General features: G+C 43.4%; 1 long non-coding RNA gene across 3 annotated transcripts in view; it reads right to left on the bottom strand.

The window, feature by feature from the left end:
* Window positions 1-433: 433 nt before the first annotated feature.
* Window positions 434-10,258, bottom strand: part of LOC138682547 (uncharacterized) — a 56,318-nt gene continuing 46,493 nt past the window's right edge. For all 3 annotated transcript variants that reach the window (XR_011322651.1, XR_011322650.1, XR_011322652.1), the window contains one exon: window positions 434-8,239. This is a non-coding gene — a long non-coding RNA (uncharacterized lncRNA). The remainder of the gene's footprint in view (window positions 8,240-10,258) is intronic.

Below are 10,258 nucleotides of genomic sequence, written 5' to 3'. Positions count from 1 at the left end.
GAAGAGGAGCAATAAGCCAGAGAAGGTCTAAGGCAAGTATGTCTATATGAAGTCAAAGGACATCTGATGAAGGGGTACAGTTGCTGGGGAACAATAGGAAAAATCTGGGGAACCACAACAGTGATGCAGTGAGTGAGCAAAATGAGAGAGGAAAAGAGAAGCAGATGCACGGAGAAAAGACAGAGAGATGCCAGTCTGCTGTTTGCAATACTGGAAATAGTGATGGGGTGAAGGATTTGGATCTGGTACAGGATATTCATGCACGCATTTTTCAAGAAGCTGTTCCTGCATTTTCAGCTGGGTATTTCTGCGACCTTGAAATGTCACTTTATTTCTTTATACCATAGCCTGCTTACCTGTCACTTGGAGGTAGTGATATTTCCATCACAAGAGCATGCGTATGCTTAAACAAAAAGCTTCAAAATCACAGGCGGAAGTGCAAAGTATTGTCACATTTAGTCACATTTCACACATGTATAGATGTACTCAGATGACCACATATATCAATAACTACACGTATGTAGATATAAATACATTACAAAGATATGTATCCCTTTTTTATTTATTTAGGCCAAGGTGACATTTCATGGTTGCCTAGTTACCAGAGAACAATAATGAGAATCTGTTTAGTGTATATTGCGTGAAGAAGGGAAGGGAGAGTGCAGCTGGGTATCATGTCAGACACAACCACTTGTCGGGTAGATTAGCCCTTTTGGTGGGAAACATGGAGAAAGGCAAAAGAGATCAAAGCTGAAAAGAGTTCAGACAGGGAGGCAATGAGCTGGGGCGTGTGGTGCGTGTAGTTCTTGGTGTTCACATGGCACCTCCATGAGCATGAATCAAAGCTCGGGTCATCGGGAGTCATGAAGCGTTCATTACTTTCATGACATATTCCAGCTCTCAAGTTAAACAGACGTTAGGAACATCATAAGTGGTTACAAAATCTGCCTTTCTTTATCCCGGACCTCTACTCTCCTGATCCCCATTCACACCAACACTGGCACCCTTGCTTCAAAACACATGCCTTTGCTAACTGTAAGGAAAAAGGAGGTTTTGCTGGTCAGAACAAAAAGCACCGCAGTAATCAAAAGCAATAAAAAAGCACATTATGCCCTTCCAACTGCATTCACTCTCTCTAAGATTTGCCTCCTCTGCAGCTCCCAAACATTTCAAAATTTGCTTGGCCTGATTTTGTAAACTCATGGAGGAGCCTTAGGGTTCAGGAACTCATCTCATTGTCTCACTTCATGCTAAAGGTAGTCTGGGTAAATTTTATTGATGGAAAACAGCTTTTCCAGATTGACATCTTGTGTTGCCAGCTCTCACACAAGCCCAGAAAGCTTAATGAGGGAGCTTAAATTTGTCCCAGGACACCATGAGAGTGGTTTATCTTTCAACATTCCCTTGCGAATAGAGCTTCTGGAGTTCAGCCTTCCCTGGAGACGCTTCTAACAGCAGACAAGGAGATTAAGATAAAATTAAAGATATAGTGTATTATTTGCTACAATTCATATATTAAAAATAGAATTGCTAAGCTTAGAGACAGGCATAAAGCAATTAAAGAAAACCAGACTTGTGCTATAGTTAAGCTGCCAGAAGTTCACTCTCTGCTTCATCCAGTTAAAAAGATGCTAAAACATAGTCCTTGTATCAGGGATCCCAACTTCAGGCAAGACCCTTGTCCTGGGTATTGCTCAGACACGTAACCAGATATGTTACTTATCGTAAATACATAGTCCCCGCACAGGGTTCCACTGAGAGTTAAGCTTTCTTCCCATTCTCCCCAATCTCCAAGAACTCCCTATGACTCATAACATTAATATTTAATCAAGGTATGTTAACATTTCTTCCAAATGATTATTGACTGTCCTAACTTTAGAGATGCTGCTGTTGTCCCTTGATCATATCTAGGAACAACTCCTGACAAGATGGTGAAAAAACCTCTCTGCTGATGAAGTTAAACACCAATGTTTAACTTGACTCCAAACAAGCTGTTTGTATGTTCTCAAAGAAATATTGCTAAGACTGTCAGAGCATATGTCTGGTACTGGACCCGAAGGACCACACAGCCCAGTGCTCTGATTGCAACAGGAAACAGCAAAGGCTTAGGCAAAGACAGTGCAAATATACAGCGATCATTCTCCCACTGTATTCTCCCAGCAGCCAGATATCTGCAGCTGAGAGTTTCCTGAGCCAAAGATCACATCTGCGACAATGTGTTTAGTGGATCTTAATGGCCTTTTTTTTTTTCCATAAATGTGTCAAAATGCTTTTAGAATTATTTATAATTTTGTCCTCCACACCATCCGGTGAATTCCATGGTTTAAGCACGCACCAGATGAAAAAAGTGCCTCTTTTTGGTTTTGACTGATAAATTTACTGGGGATTCCTATTTTTCATATTAAGAGAAAATAGTCATTTCCTACCCATCTCTGTGCTCCTCCTAGACTTCTGTCATGTCCTACTCAGACATCTCTCTTCCAAACTGAAAAGTCCTAACACCCTACTGATTAAAAGGGAGGGTTTGAATCTTGCTGCCTTATGAGCCGAAACACTGAAAAGTGCTCAGAAGTGTAGAAAACTATATAGATGTATTATGATGTAGATACACATTATACAAATATATTGATGAGAATAGCATGTGCAGGCCATTATCGTCTCTTGATGAAGACTGGACAGGATAGCAAACAACCAACCTTGGGGAGTACAGTGTGCCTGGGACAAACCATGCCTGCCCCACTATTGAAGGATGTTGTTACATCAGAGCAGTAAAAGCAAACATTTATTCATAATTCAAACTAGTTTCAGCTCAGCTAAACTGATCCCAGAACCAGCTGCGCTACCACAGAGATCAGATGTCTGCTATATTTCTATCAAGCCCATTACAAAGCCTGTTCCATGTGAGGGTGAAACCCATTCAGCAAAAGTGTCTCTGCCTGAAATCTGATCTAAATTACAGCTCCAGCAAATTTTAGATCAAGCTTAACTGAGCAGATTTTTAAACTACCTTGAATTTTGGAGGCATCTTCTCCAAGTCTGAGGTGGCTTTTTTCAGTACCCATGTACCCAGATAAGTACAAAATATTGCTTTTTAATTCCCTCTGCAGGACATAAGTCCTCTTACTGCCTCACCAACCTACCTTCTGGGCTGTACCATAAACCATGCTGGGAGCAAAGTGTAAGACATAGAGGAGCTAAAGAAACTACAAAAGAAAGACAAAGACCTGAAAATGTCCACTGGCAAATTATAACTCAGCTTTATTCTGCAGCCTATACCCTCAAATGTGGCACTTCTTAGAGCCAGTTGCTTGTGAGAGATATTGAAGTGACCCTTGATTATTACACTGCCTACCTACTTAGCAAGACTTACTTACTTCATGTTCATCATACAATCTGAAATCATCCAATAATAACTATTCTAAAAAAGTCAACCACGTTTTCATATTTAATGTACATACTGTAGCTAAATAAAACCACTTTCGAGGGGTAAATAATTGCAGAGGAAGAGAAAAATTCAAGAGTGTAGGCTATGAAGATGCACTTTCAGCTGAAATGTTTTAAAAAGCAATTCGTTGAGGCAGAAAAGCAGGAAAACTGTTCTTATATGGCTAAATCAACACTAGAGGCGGGTTTCACACTAACTGTGGTAGATAAGTAGAAGAAAGCAAGGTGATGCACATGAAGAAAGAGGTGGGAAGCGGGTTATGCTCTAGGAGATATAATAAACAAGAGCACAGAACCTGAATCAGAAAGTTGCTTCACCCTGGGTCTAGGGGCAAGTTCCTTAATCTCCTCTGTCAGACAGCTCTTCCATTTGTAGCGAGGGGGTCGGATCTTACAAATGGGGTATTGTGAGGATTAATAGTGCGAAGAGGTTTAGGAATGTAAGTCCAGTACAGCCAGCCACAAGGAGTGAAAAAAAAACAGGAGCTGGACTCCAGAAAAGTCATTACAAGATCTTTGTATTTTTTCCTCTGGAAATGTCACTGTTTTTGAACTGTCTTTGGAGTATCCTATTCCCATCTCCCCAGCATGTAACATTCACAGAGTCACCAGCGATCCCAAAAGCAGATGGTGACTTTGGATGATCTCTGCAGTGACTGGCCACTCAGTGACACAGAAAATCCAGCTCCTCTCACAAGTGTCGGTGATTCCCTCCACCCCACACATCTCCTTATCTGCAAGACCAACAGTGCATTATTCACTTCTCAGCCCCACCTCTCCTGCCGTTGTGCCAGCTCATACTTCCCACTTCTCCCCCTTACTCCTTGGCACACCTCTGTGTGATTCTTTTTTGCTCTCGTACCCCTACCACAACCTACCGTGTGGATTGCGGTGAAACAAGGTGAAATAGGATGGGGTAAAACAACACAATCACAGCAGCATTCAAGCCTTCCTGCTTCTCTCTTGCCCAGGGGAGAAAAGAGTTTGGAATCTCATGTATTCCCTTTTCCAAGCCTGGTAGTACAGTGCTAAAAGTGAGTGGAGAAAAAAAAAAGTCAACCCATTTTCCCCAAAGGTGACAAGGGAGGAGCACTGTGGCAGAACATCTGCTCCCTCCCCTGTCCTCTGACAGGGCGTCCGCTGTCCTTTTTCCCAGGTTACAAACAGTTTTCTAGTCTTTTTTTAAGAATCTGCAAAAAACAGTAGCCACCTGCTCTGTGAAACAAGGGTCATGGTTGAGAGCCGTGACCTGGCCAGAGGTATAAGGCAGCACAGGCCCAGACCACAGAGAAATAGCATGAGGTGATGAGGGGACATTTTCCCAACAGACTGGCCAGGTGGGCAGGCTAGGCAAGGCCAGGAAAGGGTGTGTAATAAGGAAACAATGCAAAAATCAGCTCCTGAATCACATGGGAATTGCTCCATTGTAGAGAAGGGGAGAGCAAACCTGGAGAAAGGTGTTGCAATGGACAAAGAGGATCTGAAGTAAGAATAAGGGCTTTTCTGCAGGTAGAATTGAGACAATTGGTGTGCACAGGTCAGACACATTACCCTACCTGTAATGACACCACCTCCGGGTTCGTCCCCACTGAAATAGCCTGGCCTGGATTTGGCCAGCAGTGGGACGAGCAGCATGAGGAGCCGAAGCAGGAGCTGTGTTGGTGGCTCTGTAGACAGCGCTCTGCCACCGGAGACAGCTCTGGATGAGCACCTCCCTGAAAGACTGTAGCTGAAGATGCTGTCTGCCAGATGGCCCTGAATTCTTCCCAAGCTTTGGAGTTTGTCATGGTTTCCTCCTTTTTTAGGGCTATGATGTCCTGCCTCATGCAAAATGAGGCTTCCTCTGCTCTAAGCAGTAGTGAGGCAGGCGGCTTGGAGAGCTCTCAGCATGGGAGAACTGCCGTTTCTCTCCAGCATTTGCAGGTAGCGGTAACACTGCTCACATGAAAGGCAGCTACCCCACGCTGTTGTTTCCAGTGGGGATGAAGCATGTCTCCCCAGATAGTAAGAAATTTGCCCTGTGGAGAGTAGGAAAATGTTTAATTCAGGAAAAGAGACTAGAAAGCACGGAGGAGTGGTTTGTAAAGCCAAAGCGGACTAGGACCATGTCTGATCTCAGGTGAGGGGGCCACCACCGAAGCAACGTGATGTGCAGAGGACCAGAAGTGGTAAAAAGGAAGAAGGAAGAGGAGGAGATCAAGTGGGAAAAGGAGGATGCTGCAGGGTAGAAAAACTGGCAGATGAGATGGGAGAATGCAAGCTGGATAAACTCTATTCTATCCCCCCCTCCTTACTGAGCAAAAGGACTTTGAAAATAAGTCATTATTATTATGAACATAAAGAAATAATCCCAGTTTTGCTCTATCATCTGTCCGTTTGGTTGAGAAATGTCAGATGCTCAGGGAGGGGAGGAGGAAGGGTTGACATCAGACAACATCCATTTGTAAAATTGTATCTGCCAGTTTCCCAGCAGCTGTGAACTCCAGTTAATATCAGGAGTGAATGTGAAAGGCTAGACAGAGGGGAGCTGGGGGTGGAGGAATTATGATTTTTCAGTTCTCCCAAGCAATACTTGGCACTAGAGCCAGCACTTGATAACAAATTGACTCAGTCACTAACTCGCATAGGCTCCCTCTTTAGTAATGGACTCCTTTCTCATTAGCAAATACAATTGACAGTAAAAATAAACACACTTGCACCCTCCCCCTCTTGTGCTGCTGACACAGCCCTGATTGACGGCTCTCACAAGTACATCAATGAAAGGAGAGGACAGTTGCTGTTATCAGCCGGCTTGAACATGGAACAGAGCTAATAATAATATCTTACATTTACACAGCATCTTTCTGTCATGATCCAAAGCCCCATAGAGAACAGAGACCGGTCTAGCAAGCTCTGAATGGTTTGCAGTAAGTAAATCTGAGAAAGGGCTCTCATTCTAAACTTCTCTGTTCAGTTGCTTAAAGGAGCCATATTTTAAGTTTATTCATTTTCTGCTAGCACTGACAGTGAACAATACCCAGAGTTAACAGCCTAGAAAAGAGAACAACAGAAAGCAGCCAGCCTTTGTTTTGTTTGCAAAGTGAACGAAGTCCCAAACAGTTCCTTTGGTTCTGAAGCACAGCTGCAGATACCTGTGCCTCATCCTAGTGATGAGGTATTCCAGCAAGCCTCAGGAAAAAACTGCAAAGACATTAAGCCCAAGTTATCTGAGAATGATGGGGGGGAAAGAGGGAAAAAAGTATATTTGCTGCCTTTAAACAAATAATTAATTAGATCTTTTTTGCACCGAAGTGCAAGTAGTTGAGATTAACACTTCGGTAAGGAATTGTGCTTACACCAGATCATAATGAAGGAAAAATCATCATCACTTCAGAAGCATGTCTAGGCATTAGCCACATACACATGCAGTAACACCAGAACGTAATGCACAGAACATGCCCAGCAGTCTGCCATGGCAAATACAGCTTTGTGCAGAAGCAAAGCCTCTACTTCCCATCAAAGATTATACATTACAGAAACTTCAGCAAAGAGCCATTATGCACATACTCCACAGTCTATGTCTGAAGACACTATTTTGAGCAAGAGCCGTATGTAAGTCTTCCAGCACACAGTGTTCTGCATGCATTATCCCACTTCACGTTACTCACTGCACATATCCTCCTGCCTGAACTGTCAGCTGCAATCTCGCCGAAAAGGGCAACAGAGTTGAACCCATTCCCCTAGTGTTTAATATTGTGGAGTCCATCCGCTTTTCTGGGATTCAGTTTCTCTCCTGGGTGGGAGGGTTTCTGGCAAGGCCCCACATTTTCCACAGCAGCAGAATTTCCTATGGAATACATTTTATACCAGAATATTTCCTCTCAAACTGCAGGACTGCATGCTCCAGGGAATATAATTTAAGGTTGTAAAGAAACCTTAAAATACCAAACAGATGTAATCTGATGCCACGCTGTCCTCCTGAATCCGTGGCCAGCATGGAAGCATCCTTTTCCATTCTCTTCTCAGGGAGGTTTTATGCCTGAGCCAGCTCTGTGGCTCTTCAGCACTTGTGAGAAAGGCATAAAACCTTCCCTTTTCTTTACTGGCATCTAATCCTAGTTAAAACAAAAGTATTAGCTCTATCAGGTTCATCTTAATGGAGAAATCAGCAAAATGAACCTGGGGTTCCTTAGCCCCAGTATGGACAGTGGCTGATTTACCAAACCCCCAAGTTACCATCGCTTCTGTCATTGCCCTCCCTGTCAGCTGGTTCAGCAGTGAACTGCAACCAGTGCAAAAACCTCATTCCATGTTGAAAACAGAGATGCTATGCAAAACAAATTCAATGTAACCTCAATATTGTTAATGAAAAGGACACAGTATTAGCCAGAACATTATCATTTTATATGTAAATACATGATCATGTTTTAGAATTCCTCTACAAATTGCACATACTGTGGAAGGTAGGGAGCTTTCCAGCAGCATTAAGTCAATGGAAAAACACGGGTTTTGTTTCTAGCAGCTGGATGGCAAGGCCATCTCAGACCTGGTTCCTGCAAAGAATCCAGCCTGGCCAGTTCTTCCCCAGTCAATTCTTCTCTCTTCTGCTTACCCAGCACACCCCATCTACTGGCATATGTTCTTCACCAATGCTTCTAGACAGGCGCTTGTGGACATCAGCTTGTGGACTTGAAGAAAAGGGCATCAAACTCAGATCAGCTAGGCTGGCAGTAGTGAGTAGCGTTAGGGGCTGGAGGCTGCCAAAATCTCAGTCCCTTAGAGGCTGGAGATAGGATTTTCTGTATGGATGAAGGTCCTAGAAGAAGTAGAGAAAAGTGAAAAGGTTTCTTTAGGAAGGAGACACAAGCCAATCCCCACTTTTCAGTTCAAACCATCAAGAACACATCTATTCCTCCTGAATGCTCTGAGGCTGAGATGGAAAGCCGTCATTTTTCTTTCCCAGTCTAACTGTGGTACCATGTTTTGCATAAAAACCCATCTGTTGTTGATGTTCAGTGTGCTCGACAGTTCTCTGTTCCCCTCCACCACAAGCTGTTGCTGTAGGGTTCAGTTCTTCTCATCCCAAATCTCATTTGCTTTCTGCAGCCAACAAGCTGCAACTCTGAATGACTCCTAAAGAGAATAGAAGACATGCAGCTTCTGATCTTACTGATGGAAGTATTTGCTTTGTAACCTTTAGCTTTTTCTGCTAGCATACAGGAATTCCTCTGTGTTCCAAGACCCCTTTATTTTTGTACCCACCTGCCCCAGATTTTTGCTCCTCCAACCTCCTGCATTGCATTCAGCACATCCTGCCTCCTGGGCCAGACCCTTCTGATAACATCAGGTGAATAGAATAGGAGCAGCTCTATAATAGCAAATTACGTTTGTTTTAAATCTATATTTGTCATGCCAGTGTGCAACAGAGAAGATTTAATTAGCCAGTGAAGCTCGCCTTTGGTATGTTTTCCTGAATACAGTAAGAGTTTCGATGCATGACTTCAGGCTACTACAATAAACAAAGAAAACACACCATGAAATTAAGAAACATAATAATATACAAGAGAAGACACTTGGCTGCTGTTACACATTTCACTGAGAAGTGGGCCACCACCAAACCTGGATCAAGCTGCCTAAATCTGGGGGCATATTTTAACTCAGATCCAAATTTTGCACTACAGTCTCAGTTAAATGCTGGAAAGAAGTTAATCACATGTGAGATGACTGCACAGGACCCTGTGCAGAAATCAGGAGAAAGAAGACAGCATGGGTGACTAAACAAATGGCCCTGATATGACACATTAACAAAACCCCAAGGTTGTTTTGCATTATTTTGATGGCAAGGGCTGCAAAAAGACTGCTGTGCCAACCAGGACAACGCCAGAACACAGCATGACCCTGTCTGTACTTCTACCATGCTCCCTACTATGGGTATGTACAGCTCTGAAGTGGACCCACCCAGCTGCACAAGTGCTCACACAGCTTTTTAGAGCAGAGGTATGTCCTGCTGGTGCCAGTGGTATAGTACGGATGAGTAATATTAAGAATCATCATCAAGAGTTGAAGCTGGACTTTCCATTGACCTCTTCTAAGCAGCAGCAAAATGGCATCCTTTGGATAGCCAGACCAATTCTCAGTGAAGGAGGTCTTCAGGTCTGCCCAGGTATACCTTTGATCCAGTCCCAACTCTGTCACGCATGTCTTGCCTGACCTCTTCTGATGAGCAGAAGTTAAATGATACATTTGACTTTGCAGGTACATTATAAGGATTCATTATTTAACATTTACACTTCCCTACACACACCGCTGTCTGATGCCATTTATTATCTTTCAGTCCTGCATTCACGTTAAGAGGAGAAATCAAACACAAAAAAAAACAGTTTCAGGCCACCAAGAAGAAAACTATCCAGCCCAAATTTCTAGCAACTGCTTTCAATCTTGTCTACCATGATTTCTAGCTGGTGGATTTTCTCCCCCGGGTTTCAGAAATGCTGGTAACCTGCAACCTGAAGGAGAAGCACTACATCAGCAAGCTTTACCAGGTATGGTTCTGCTGGCAAATTCCTTACAGCTTTACTGTGCTTGCAGCACCCATTAACGCATGTCTGCCTTTGCTGCTACTATTTCCACATAGCACAGCATGAGAAAGAAAATAGAACCTACAAGCAGACACCTGGGGTTTGCATCCAGGTGCGAGCAGCTGGGGCTTTTTCCTGTGACTCAGGTTACGAGGAAGCGACGCTTGGAGCACATGGATAGGGAGCAGTGTGGGAAGGTCTTACCAAAACTGGCTCTGTCACTCCAAGGCTGAAGAGAAGATTTCATTCTCTAAGAG

Source organism: Haliaeetus albicilla, chromosome 28, assembly GCF_947461875.1.
Source record: "Haliaeetus albicilla chromosome 28, bHalAlb1.1, whole genome shotgun sequence".
NCBI classification, from domain to species: domain Eukaryota; kingdom Metazoa; phylum Chordata; class Aves; order Accipitriformes; family Accipitridae; genus Haliaeetus; species Haliaeetus albicilla.
The sequence above is the reverse complement of the archived record's forward strand: the minus strand, read 5'-3'. Positions and strand labels throughout refer to the sequence as shown.